Genomic DNA, 13683 nt, shown 5'->3' on the forward strand with positions numbered 1-13683 from the left:
AAACGGATGTATTATATATAACGCATAAAAATATATATAAACCAAATAATAATAATATTTTTAATTTTACTTTCTTTTATAATATTTTAGATTGAATAAAATTTGATAATTAAAATATTTGTATACTATATATTATTATTATATTATTATCGGGGTGGCTTTGGGGATGGAGATAGCGTCCCCATACACGCCTCAATATGTTGCGGGAATTTTAAAAATCCCCGAACCCATAGCCAAAAATACTCCCCCGAACCCGCCCCATTTTGGGTTTTCATCGCGGGTACCCGAACCCGCGGGGATAATTGTCACCCCTATAGAAAAACAACATAGAGAGATGGAGGCTAGGATTGAAGCAGGGGATGCTTCCAGGAGTGGGCAACCATAGTAGCCAGCGCCAAGCGATGATTTCAATGGAAGCTGACTAGGGAACACATGGTATATATGCATGATTTCATGGTGGCACTCAACAAGCGATTCCTTAGTTCCAGCTCGTTTGATATGCACTTCCCAATTCCATCAGCTTTGTCACACCAGCCTGTCGAGGACGATATGTAGTCACTAGTGGGGAGGAGGCAGAGGATGATGATGATGACACCGGGTCCTGACACTTGGTGCCTGAGGTACGTTTCCCATGTCTTTTCTACAATATATGAGATCCATCGTAACTTATACAAATATACCTTGGGATAGAGTATTTTATTTTATAATCGAGATGCATAGAACGACTGTCATCAAGTAGCATTCTCTATGAAAAATGTATAAACGTGTTGCATCAGATAACAATATAAAAAAACTAAGAGGAAACCATTTATACATGAATTAAATATTTTGAAGGGATGAACGGTGGATATTGTCGAATCGTTTTTTTCTTTTTTTCCCCATCTAAACTTAATTTTAATATTCTCTAAGTTGCAATGAGAGTATAAATAGGTGGTGGTGAAGTCTCAAATCCCACATGGATGTTAATTTCTGGAAAAAAAAATGCATAAAGAGAGGGGCATGGACATGCATCAACCAGATGCGATCACCTTGATTCATGCTTAAAACAAAATATGGGGGAATTTGTGAAAAAGCATTTGGATTTGGTAATGTTTTTGGTTAGATAATTTTATGTGAATATGAAGGTCAAACATGAGGAATTTCAAGTCAAGGATCGAGGGCGCATGGTTGCATTTGACAGTCGCACTATCAATGCCCTCTATGACATGCCGGATTTCGAGAACGATAAAATGCTGTTATCAAGGGCGAGCCCTTCCCTTATGATGTGGTCACTCAGTTTATCTATCGGCCTAGAACTACTTGGAAACTCAATGCACTTGGAGAGCCAGTGATATTCTTAGCCTCAATGTTAGTAAGAGAATCGAACAATTGACACCAAATTGTGGCTTCCAGAATGTTGCCAACCGGACACATGATGAATGTTACTAAGGCTAGAGCGAGGCTTATCGTATTCTATAAACGGAATAATAATACTTTTAATTTTACTTTTTTATAATATTTTAGATTGAATAAAATTTGATAATTAAAATATTTGTATACTATATTATTATTATTATATTATTATCGGTGCGGGTTCGGGATGGAGATAGCGTCCCCATACACGCCTCAATATGTTGCGGGAATTTTAAAAATCCTAGAACTCATAGCCGAAAATACTCCCCCGAACCCGCCATGTTTTGGGTTTTCATCGCGGGTACCCGAACCCGCAGGGATAATTGTCACCCCTATAGAAAAACGACATAGAGATATGGAGGGTAGGATTGAAGCAGGGGATGCTTCCGAGAGTGGGCAAACACAACAGCCAGCGCCAAGCGATGTTTTCAGTGGAAGCTGACTAGGGAACACATGGTATATATGCATGATTTCATGCTGGCACTCGCCAAGCGATTCCCTAGTTCCTGCTCGTTTGATATGCACTTCCCAATTCCACTAGCTTTGTCACACCAGCCTGTCGAGTTCGATATGGAGTCACTAGTGGTGGAGGAGGCAGAGGATGATGACGATGACATCGGGTCCTGACACTTGGTGTATGAGTTACTTGTCCCATGTTTTCTCTACAATATATGAGATTCATCGTAACTTATACAAATATACCTTGGGATGAAGTATTTTTTTTGTATAATCGAAATGCCTAGAACGGCTGCCATTGAGTGGCATTCTCTATGAAAAATGTATAAACGTGTTGCATCAGATAACATTATAAAAAAACTAAGAGGAAACCATTTATACATGAATGAAATATTTTGAAGGGATGAACGGAGGGAATTGGTCGAATCGTTTTTTTTTTATTCTTTTTTCCCCCTTCTAAACTTAATTTTAATATTCTCTAAATTGCAATGAGATTATAAATAGGTGGTGGTGAAGTCCCAAATCCCACATGGATGTTAATTTTTGGAAAAAAAAAATGCACAAAGAGAGGGGCATGGACATGCATCAACCGGATGTGATCACCTTGATCCATGCTCAAAACAAAAGGTGGGGGAATTTGTGAAAACCCCTTTGGATTCGGTAATGTTTTTGGTTAGATAATTTTATGTGAATATGTAGGTCAAACATGAGGAATTTCAAGTCAAGGTTCGAGGGCGCATGGTTGCATTTGACAGCCGCACTATCAATTTCCTCTATGATATGCCGGATTTCGAGATCGATAAATATGTTGTTATCAAGGGCGAGCTATTCCCTTATGATGTGGTCACTCAGTTTATCTGTCGGCCTAGAACTACTTGGAAGCTCAATACACTTGGAGAGCTAGTGATATTCTTAGTCTCAACGTTAGTAAGAGAATCAAACAATTGACACCAAATTGTGGCTTCCAGAATGTTGCCAACCGGACACACGATGGATGCTACTAAGGCTAGAGCGAGACTTATCGTATTCTAATGGGAAAAACTATAGATGCAGGTCGAGTAATTCAAAACACAATCTATGATGTGGCACGAGGTACTTCGACTATCAGTATGTCTCACTCTTCGTTGATCACAGAGTTGTGCCGTGCAGCCGGGGTCGTGTGGGACAATAGTGAGCAGCTACTACCGACACAAGCATCGATTGAGATACTCATGCCATTGCATAAAGAAAAATAGGGATGACAATGGGGCGAGGCGGGGCGGGGACGGGGATGGGATCTCTTCCCATCCCCGTCCCCGTATTCGAACTCCATCCCGTACCCGCCCCGATCCCCGTAATTTCTCATCGAAGATTCCTCATCCCCGCGGGGACCAAATCCTCATCCCCGTACCCATATCCAAATATATATATATTATAAATAAATTTTATATAAAAAATATATATGATATTAGTAAATTTTATTTTATAAAAATATAAAAATTATTATTCAATTTTAAGATAAAATACATAAAATATTTTGGGTCAAATTTTTTATTATAATATTAACTTTTAAAATTAATAAAAATATTTTAAATAACAAATATTTCTATCGATAAAAATTATTATTTTAAATAAAATACTATGAATAAAAAAATTTATTAAGATTATATATTGTTCCTAATTTGTCAAAATAAATAAAAAAACATACATAGATTAATATAAATAATTTATATGTGTACGTAAATGAATGAGATTCAAATAATATTTTCATGTTATAAAAAATTACGTTATCATAAAAGGATGTATTATATATAATGCATAAAAATATATCTAAACCAATTAATAATAATATTTTTAATTTTCTTTTTTATAATATTTTTGATTGAATAAAATTTGATAATTAAAATATTTGTATACTATATTATTATTATTATATTATTATTGGGGCTGGTTTGGGGATGGAGTAGTGTCCCCATACACGCCTCAATATGTTGCGGGAATTTTAAAAATCCCCGAACCCATAGCCGAAAATACTCCCCCGAACCCGCCCCGTTTCGGGTTTTCATCGTGGGTACCTGAACCCGCGGGGATAATTGTCACCCCTATAGAAAAACGGCATAGAGAGATGAAGGCTAGGATTGAAGCAGGGGATGCTTCCGGGAGTGGGCAATCACAACAGCCAGCGCCAAGAGATGATTTCAGTGGAAGCTGACTAGGGAACACATGGTATATATGCATGATTTCACGGTGGCACTCGCCAAGCGATTCCCTAGTTCCAGCTCGTTTGATATGCACTTCCCAATTCCACCAGCTTTGTCATACCAGCCTGTCGAGGACGATATGTAGTCACTAGTGGGGGAGGAGGCAGAGGATGATGATGATGACACCGGGTCCTGACACTTGGTGCCTGAGGTACGTGTCCCATGTCATTTCTACAATATATGAGATCCATCGTAACTTATACAAATATACCTTGGGATAGAGTATTTTCTTGTATAATCGAGATGCATAGAACGACTGTCATTGAGTAACATTCTCTATGAAAAATGTATAAACGTGTTGCATCACATAACAATATAAAAAAACTAAGAGGAAACCATTTATACATGAATGAAATATTTTGAAGGGATGAACGGTGGGAATTGTCTAATCGTTTGTTTTCTTTTTCCCCCTTCTAAACTTAATTTTAATATTCTCTAAGTTGCAATGAGAGTATAAATAGGTGGTGGTGAAGTCCCAAATCCCACATGGATGTTAATTTCTGGAAAAAAAAAATGCACAAAGAGAGGGGCATGGACATGCATCAACAGGATGCGATCACCTTGATTCATGCTCAAAACAAAAGGTGGGGGAATTTGTGAAAATGCCTTTGGATTCGGTAATGTTTTTTGATAGATAATTTTATGTGAATATGAAGGTCAAACATGAGGAATTTCAAGTCAAGGTTCGAGGGCGCATGGTTGCATTTGACAGCCGCACTATCAATGCCCCCTATGACATGCCGGATTTCGAGACCGATAAATATGCTGTTATCAAGGGCGAGCCCTTCCCTTATGATGCGGTCACTCAGTTTATCTGTCGGCCTAGAACTACTTGGAAGCTCAATGTACTTGGAGAGCCAGTGATATTCTTAGCCTCAACGTTAGTAAGAGAATCGAACAATTGACACCAAATTGTGGCTTCCAAAATGTTGCCAACCGGACACACGATGGATGTTACTAAGGCTAGAGTGAGGCTTATCGTATTCTAATGGGAAAAACTATAGATGCAGGTCGAGTAATTCAAAACACAATCTATGATGTGGCTCGAGGTACTTCAACTATCAGTATGTCTCACTTTTCTTTGATCACAGAGTTGTGCTGTGCAGCCGAGGTCGTGTGGAACAATAGTGAGCAGCTACTACCGACACAAGCATCGATTGAGCTACTCATGCCATTGCATAGAGAAAAATATGGATGACAATGGGTCAAGGCGGGGCGGGGACGGGGATGAGATCTCTTCCTCGTCCCCGTATTCGAACTCCATCTCCGTACCCGCCCCGATCCCCGTAATTTCTCATCGAGGATTCCCCATCCCCGCGGGGACCAAATCCTCATTCCCGTACTTATATCCCAATATATATATATATTATAAATAAATTTTATATAAAAAATATATATGATATTAGTAAATTTTATTATATAAAAATATAAAAATTATTATTCAATTTTGCGATAAAATACATAAAATACTTTGTGTCAAATTTTTTATTATAATATTAAATTTTAAAATGAATAAAAATATTTTAAATAACAAATATTTTTATCGATCAAAATTATTATTTTAAATAAAATACTATGAATAAAAAATTTATTAAGATTATATATTGTTTTTAAATTTGTCAAAATAAATTAAAAAAATATACATAGATTAATATAAATAGTTTATATGTGTACGTAAATGAATGAGATTCAAATAATATTTTTATGTTATAAAAAAATAAGTTATCATAAACGGAATAATAATACTTTTAATTTTACTTTTTTATAATATTTTAGATTGAATAAAATTTGATTATTAAAATATTTGTATACTATATTATTATTATTATATTATATCGGGACGGGTTCGGGGATGGAGATAGCGTCCCATTCACGCCTCAATATGTTGCGGGAATTTTAAAAATCCCCGAACCCAAAGCCGAAAATACTTCCCCGAACCCGCCCCATTTCGGGTTTTCATCGCGAGTACCCGAACCCGCAGGGATAATTGTCACCCCTATAGAAAACCGGCATAGAGAGATGGAGGCTAGGATTGAAGCAGGGGATGCTTCCGGGAGTGGGAAACCACAGCAGCCAGCGCCAAGCGATGATTTTAGTGGAAGCTGACTAGGGAACACATGGTATATATGCATGATTTCACGGTGGCACTCGCCAAGCGATTCCCTAGTTCCAGCTCGTTTGATATGCACTTCCCAACTCCACCAGCTTTGTCACACCAGCCTGTCGAGGACGATATGGAGTCACTAGTGAAGGAGGAGGCAGAGGATGATGATGATGACACCGGGTCCTGACACTTGGTGCCTGAGGTACGTTTCCCATGTCTTTTCTACAATATATGAGATCCATCTTAACTTATACAAATATACCTTGGGATAGAGTATTTTCTTGTATAATCGAGATGCATAGAACGACTGTCATTTAGTAGCATTCTCTATGAAAATTGTATAAACGTGTTGCGTCAGATAACAATATAAAAAAATGAAGAGGAAACCATTTATAAACGAATGAAATATTTTGAAGGGATGGTTAGTGGGAGTTGGTCGAATCGTTTTTTTTTTCTTTTCTTTCCCCTTCTAAACTTAATTTTAATATGCTTTAAGTTTCAATGAGAGTATAAATAGGTGGTGGTGAAGTCCCAAATCCCACATGAATGTTAATTTCAGAATTTTATGTAATGTATCGGAAGCTAATAGATAATAGATAGATATTAGATAATAGATATTAGATAGGCGGTGGTGAAGTCCCCAACCTCACATGAATGTTAATTTCAGAATTTTATGTTATGTATCGGAAGCTACTCATGCATGCTTTAACTTCTTGCATCTTGAGTTATGTTTGGGGAAATGTTAAGTTGTTTAAGGTGTGCAAGTAACATATCTCGCATAAGTTGTGGATGCTAAATTTCACCACTTCTTTTTACAAATTCTTCAAGAAACTATATTAGGCATGAAGTTCTTGTAGGTTTATATATACATATATATTTATGTGTGCATGTGTGTATAATTTGTCCATGTGAAATAGTCTTTGAGTTGTTTGTTTGAACGCAGAAACTGGTTAGCTGCCTCAAAAGATTACTTGTGTGGCTCGCTAAGTGGCATCCACTTACCAATCTATGTATTTACAGGGACGATGCTTGGAGAGATACTTGTAACTAAGCTAACCGGTCCCAAGGAAATATTGTCAGCAAGGTTCATCTTTAAATTTGTTCATTACAACTTCTTGTTAAGAAAAGTGTACTAAATATTAGCATCACATGCTGGAAAATTATCAGAGGCTAAAAGCCTACAATCTGCACATGCATATTTCAAGCATATCATCGTTATCATTCGAGAGTTCAGTTCTACTTGTTTGGGACTCATTGTAAAAGATTGTAGAACTCTTGATAGGATATACAATCTTGTAACTTTGTTTTTCTTAAACGATCAGCGAATCAAGCCGTTCATGTTATAGTAGCCCGGTTCCATTTTACAAGATTAAGTGATTTTAAACATGTTAGAAAATGACATATACTTTTAAAAGTGTCAAAACATGTTTAAGGAGTCCTTATTTGGTTAAAATAAGTGGAAAATCAAAACTGGAACATCCGAAAATGGTGGGGTAGGTCCCGGGGGTCCCGGAGGACCAAAACCAGTTCGGAAGCATGAGAAACAGTTCGGAGCTACCGGGCAGATCGGAGCTTCCGATCCGAGATAGGAGCTTCCGATCCGAGATAGGAGCTTCCGATCTCAACCAAAAACAGGTGTCAAAGAGATTGAAACACATGGCCAGATGCAGGAGATCGGAGCTTTCGATCCTGCAATCGGAGCTTTCGATCTCGACCGTCCAAAACGTGGCAAACATGCACCGATCGGAGCTTTCGATCAGGAGATCGGAGCTTCCGATCGTGGCCTATAAATAGGGGTCTGAATCCCTCATTTTTAAGTGCAATTTTCCCTCTCCTCTCCCGGTAATCGCTCTATTTAAGGGCTTCGGGACTCTTTCTTTAAGAGTTGGAGTAGGAAATAGTTTATTTTATAGCGAACAGTGTCCGCAGTAGCAGCCAGGCGGCGGAGCTCTGGCGAGGCATCTAGGAATCGTAGCTAGGCTATGCCCAGGCTCTGGGGCATGCGACATCAGCGGGCTGACGACGGACGAAGGTATGGCTTTGGTTTCCTATAGTAAATAGGGAGTAGACTATAGTTTAATTAAGGCTTTTAGAGCCTAGTAGGTGATGTTTGGCATGCTAGGTAATGCATGGTTATTTATGCTGTAGTGCTGCATGGTAGGCTTGGACCTAGAGGGGGAGCTTCTAGGATCTGCCTTAGTAAGGTACGGAAGTATTATTCGAGATATCCAGATTGAGTATGCATGTATTATGTGTTTGCATGAATTATGTGATTGCATGTTTTATATGCTTTATATACAGCATGTCACGACTGTATGTTGCATACATGAGCATATTGAGCTTTTACCTTAGAGGTATCCTGTAGTAGGGCGCTCACCCTACGAGTTTGTGGATGGTTGGATACGTAAGTCTTGTGTCAGGTCACCGTGATGGTTGGACACATGTACTAGTATCAAGTCACCATTATCCATTGGGTATATGAGCCACCTCCTGATGCGACGGCGCAGCGTTCTATATACCCTGGGCCCGGTCTTTGAGCTTGTTTCTTGACCTGAGTGTCTTGGTACCCAGTTCATTTTCATTCATGCACATTTAATAGTGTATACTCATACTGAGCATGTTAGGCTCACTTCCGGTTATTTTCTGTTGGCTGGATGCCCTATTCCTTGGGGCAGATGCAGGTAGTTCTCCCGGAGACAGGTAGGTTAGGTGGTGACCAAGGTTGGATAGCGGGGTTGACCACTAGGTTTTGCTTACCTGGTATTTGACTTACTTTAATTCCGCAGTTTTTCTGATTAAGATTAATTTATTACTTAATTGCATGCTTAAGTTCTGATTAGTAGGTGATCACGGTGCGGGTCACTACATTTATGGTATCAGAGCATGCAATAAGATTCTTTGGGACATAGTATTGATTTTGGGTTATCCTTTGTAGGATTACAAGTTGGATTCAATAACGATAGCAGTATCAGGAATTGGAATAGCAGGATGTCTAGGCTTTTCCAAGATCGTCATTGCCAAGGTTGGCAGCGGAGGATCGTATTATGTGGATCCCAGCAGGATGGAGCTAGAAGAGAAGATCCAGTTTTCAACGCCAGGCACTTCTCCAGGTTGAATGGAATATGTGACATGTAGTCATCCATTCTAAGTCGACCAAGGAAGCCACCCCGAAAGACTCTTCACTAGTAGTTGGAGGGATTGACGGAAAAATCTTGTCTCATCTACCAGATATGGAACCCAACAATATTGGAAGGATCCGGTAGATTAGCAAGATTTTATCTTTTAGATCTTGAGATGAAGAAGTTCTGCTGACATGAGTAGCAGACAGGAAACTTCATGTTCAAGATCAGTAGACGGAATGAAAGACTTCCGCAGGAATGTAAATACTGAATTTCAATTGTAATCAGATGTATTAAAGATTTCAGTATTTGATGTACTCAGTTATTGTTGTATTGTACATCTTTCAGTGTAATCTTTTGATTAAGTTATGTTTTACATGAGATTGTAATAAAGATTGTATTAGAACCTGGATTTGTGGTTCACTGTTGTAATCTTGAGATTAACTTGGTTATATTGAATAAAATATTGATCATTGTTTAAATGAGTACTTGAGAATTTTGCATGTTTTCAGTGAATAGTTCTAGATGTTTTACCTAGAATATTCTATTAAGCCAAGTGTTTGCCAGGGATGATGTGACTCATCAAGACGCATGAATGTTTGTTCTAGACGTATTTTCTTAGAACAGTTGGCTGCTTTAATCCTTTTAGGTTGTTACCTAGTGATGATGGATTTTCATCAGGATGACAGATTAACTAATACCAAGAGTTGTGGATTGTGACAAGTACTAGACATGAGGGGGCGCCACCCTTAGTCGGTTATTCCTCTGGAAGTTTCTATACTTCGGAGATTGTTTGGAGGCCTTGGTGCTCCAGGGACTATATAGGGAAGGCTACTCAGTTTGGAAATTTGGCAACAGTCACAACAGGGTATGACTTTGGATAGGACAGATACCAGGTGTGGTATCAAGGTTTAGTTATCGTTTATTTGAGATAAAGATGTTCCGTTGTCAGAACAGTCTTGGAATGAATTTTTCCTTGACAAGTAATTGTTCTGAGTAGATAAGTTTTTGATCTTGATTTGTGATATCGGGATTTAATCCAGGAGATTAGTTGAATTGATAATCAACAGGATTTAATTATCAGATGCTTGCAGACTCGGGATTTGAGTTGTGCCTCTACAGAGAATTTTTCTTGACCAATGATTTTGGTCCAGAAAGGAATGATTGCATAATATCAGAGACTCGTGGATGAGTTATGCCAGGGTGCTCTTGACTGTCGGGTTCCGAGATGGTATAGTAAGTGCGACCTTATGCCGGTGTACTCTGGAAGGATTATTTTGTTCCAGTTTGGCATTATAGGAAAACTTACCTTAGTCTCGTTGTTTGTATATTCATAGCAATGGGTATAACTATCAGGAGAATATTCAGGATTTATTTGAGTCTTCTGGAGTTATACTTGGTACTGGATTAGTTCCAAGGGATTTGAGTTATCATCTGACTTCATCAGAGATACAGACTTTCGTTTCCGTGGACAAAATAGTCTTGGAAAGGATTCCTTGACAAGTGAATATTCTGGACGGGTAGTTCTCGCATGTGATACTGGGGGAGAACCAGGAGGTTTTACCAGTATTGTCTGATTCTATCAGAGGTATTTTAATGATCAGGATCTTGATTACGAGATGAACAGGAAATTCTAAGTGATGAGTTTACTTAGGTAAATTTTCCTGTAAGAATTGGAATTCGATCGATGGATTGTCAAGCAAAGAAGAATTTTATCAGGGCACTGTGATGACTTATACTAGGAGACGTGAACTGTGATCAACGATAGACATGGGAGAGTATATTTCCATTGATATTCTGGAAGTCTTTTGTACTTCAGGAAAGGATGGAAAATTTACTCAGTCTAGAGATCATTGCAACAGTTACGTTAAAAATATAGTTTGGTGTCAGTTTGATAACCTTGAAAAGATACTCGATTCTATTGACAGATGTCATGAGCCTGCTAAGTTACAGCATGGATTCATCAGTATGAGAATTCACTTGGTTAGTGAAAGCTGAGCACTTAGGTGTTCATGTATGTTTTGAAATGGTCAGTTAAATTGGTGCAAGTTTGGTGCCAATGACTATTTGCAACTATTTGTCTGAGGTAGATACAAATGTTATAACCCCGTGCCGGAGGAGCTAAATATTCTTTTGCATAAAGAACGATTGGAATTATTCAATTTTTGGTAGACTGATAAGATGAGTATAGTACTCAGATATTCAGTTCTCAGGAATGATTTGAAGTAATTCTCGGACTTCAGTGACAAAAATTGATCTAGCAAGCATTTGAATTTTAATGGATACTAACATGATAACATCAAGTTTTTTTTTAGACATGGAAAAAGGATAGCAGCTGAGATCTAAGGTTATCAGATTCAGCGGGATTGTTATCACCAATTTTTCCGGGATGTCTATTGGATGTGTTAGGTAATTTATAAGTTTGATTCAATGAGATTGAATCAGGTGTTAGCTAGATTGTTTTGGTTTAAGGATTTGCCATAGATTGATGAAACAATTTTGTTCATCTAATAAAGTAAGTTAGAATTCAGCAAGAAATTGTTATCCGTGGCAGGATAATCAGTATTCTCATTTTCAGATGTTATCCCAAGTTATGAGATAGATGTCATTATATTAGTAGTAGATATTGTACTAATCAACTTTTGAGTCAAAAATAATATTTGTATTGATATTTCCAAGAAGAGAACCTGAGGGATTCAAGAAATCAAGAATTGTGGACAACGACGTTGTCACAGGTGTTATGACAAGTATTAGTCATAAAGTATAAGAATCCTTTCGATGTACAAAGATTTGCATACGATGTTCTTTCTGGTGGAAAGGAATGAAAAGGAGTGTGTATCTTTATGTTTCTAGATGTTTGGTGTGTCAGCAGGTCAAGGTAGAGCACCGACGACCTGGAGGATTGCTTCATAGTTTATTCATTCCTGAGTGGAAATGGGAGTTGATCATGATGGACTTCATGACCCATTTACCGGTGAGCTCGAGGAATTGTGATGCTATCTGGGTTGTGGTGGACCGACTCACCAAGTCAGCACATTTCATTCCTTATAATCGGGACTACAGTTTTGATAGGATGTCACGGTTGTACATCCAGGAAATTGTTCGATTGCATGGAGTGCCTGTGAGCATAGTCAGCGATCGAGATCCAAGGTTTACTTCCAAGTTTTGGGGGAGTCCTCAGCGCGCTATGGGTACTACTCCTAGCTTGAGTACAACATATCACCCAGAGACTGACGGGCAGTCAGAGCGCATGATCCGTACTCTTGAAAACATGTTGCAAGCATGTTCTATGGATTTTGGTCCAGCGTGGCAAGATCAGTTGCCATTGATTGAGTTCGCGTACAACAACAGTTACCGTCGCACTTTTGGGATGGCTCCGTTTGAAGCATTGTACAGGCGACGGTGTCGTACTCCACTGTTCTGGAAAGAAGCAGGGAAGCGACAGGTTGAGGGACCAGAGTTAGTCCAGCAGGCTGTTGATATTGTTGGACAGATCAAGAAGAGAATTAAGGTTGCGCAAGATCGACAGGCTAGCTATGCGAATGTTAAGCGCAGACCTTTGCAGTTAGAAGTGGGAGAGAAAGTAATCCTGAAAGTCTCACCATTTCGCAGGATTTTGAGATTCGGTCTCAAGGGTAAGCTATCTCCTAGGTACATTGGTCCATTTGAGATTCTGGAGAGTGTTGGAGATCTGTCTTATAGGTTGGTTTTACCGCCGTATTTGTCTAGTATCCACGACGTGTTTCATGTTTCACTATTACGACGGTATGTGGCGGATGATTCTCATATCTTACGGCTGTCTGAGGTACAGTTGGACTCGGATTTGACATACGTGGAGAGACCTTTGCGTATCATAGGTCACAAGGATAAGGTGTTATGCAACAAGACCATTCCTCTTGTTCTAGTTCAGTGGCAGCGCCGAGGCACTGAGGAGGCCACTTGGGAACTTGAGATTCGTATGCGTATAGATTATCCAGAGCGATTTTGAATTGTTGTATTTTCAGATTGTAACTTGTAAAATGAATCAGTTTGAATAAAAGATGTTTATTCAGTATTTTACTGCATTCAATACTTAAGATTGTTCGAGGACGAAATATCTTAAGTAGGGGGAGAATGTAGTAGCCCGGTTCCATTTTACAAGATTAAGTGATTTTAAACATGTTAGAAAATGACATATAATTTTAAAAGTGTCAAAACATGTTTAAGGAGTCCTTATTTGGTTAAAATAAGTGAAAAATCAAATCTGGAACGTCCGAAAATGGTGGGGTAGGTCCCGGGGGTCCCGGAGGACCAAAACCAGTTCGGAAGCATGAGAAACAGTTCGGAGCTACCGGGCAGATCGGAGCTTCCGATCCGAGATAGGAGCTTTCGA

Source organism: Henckelia pumila, chromosome 3 (assembly GCF_033568475.1).
Source record: "Henckelia pumila isolate YLH828 chromosome 3, ASM3356847v2, whole genome shotgun sequence".
NCBI lineage: Eukaryota > Viridiplantae > Streptophyta > Magnoliopsida > Lamiales > Gesneriaceae > Henckelia > Henckelia pumila.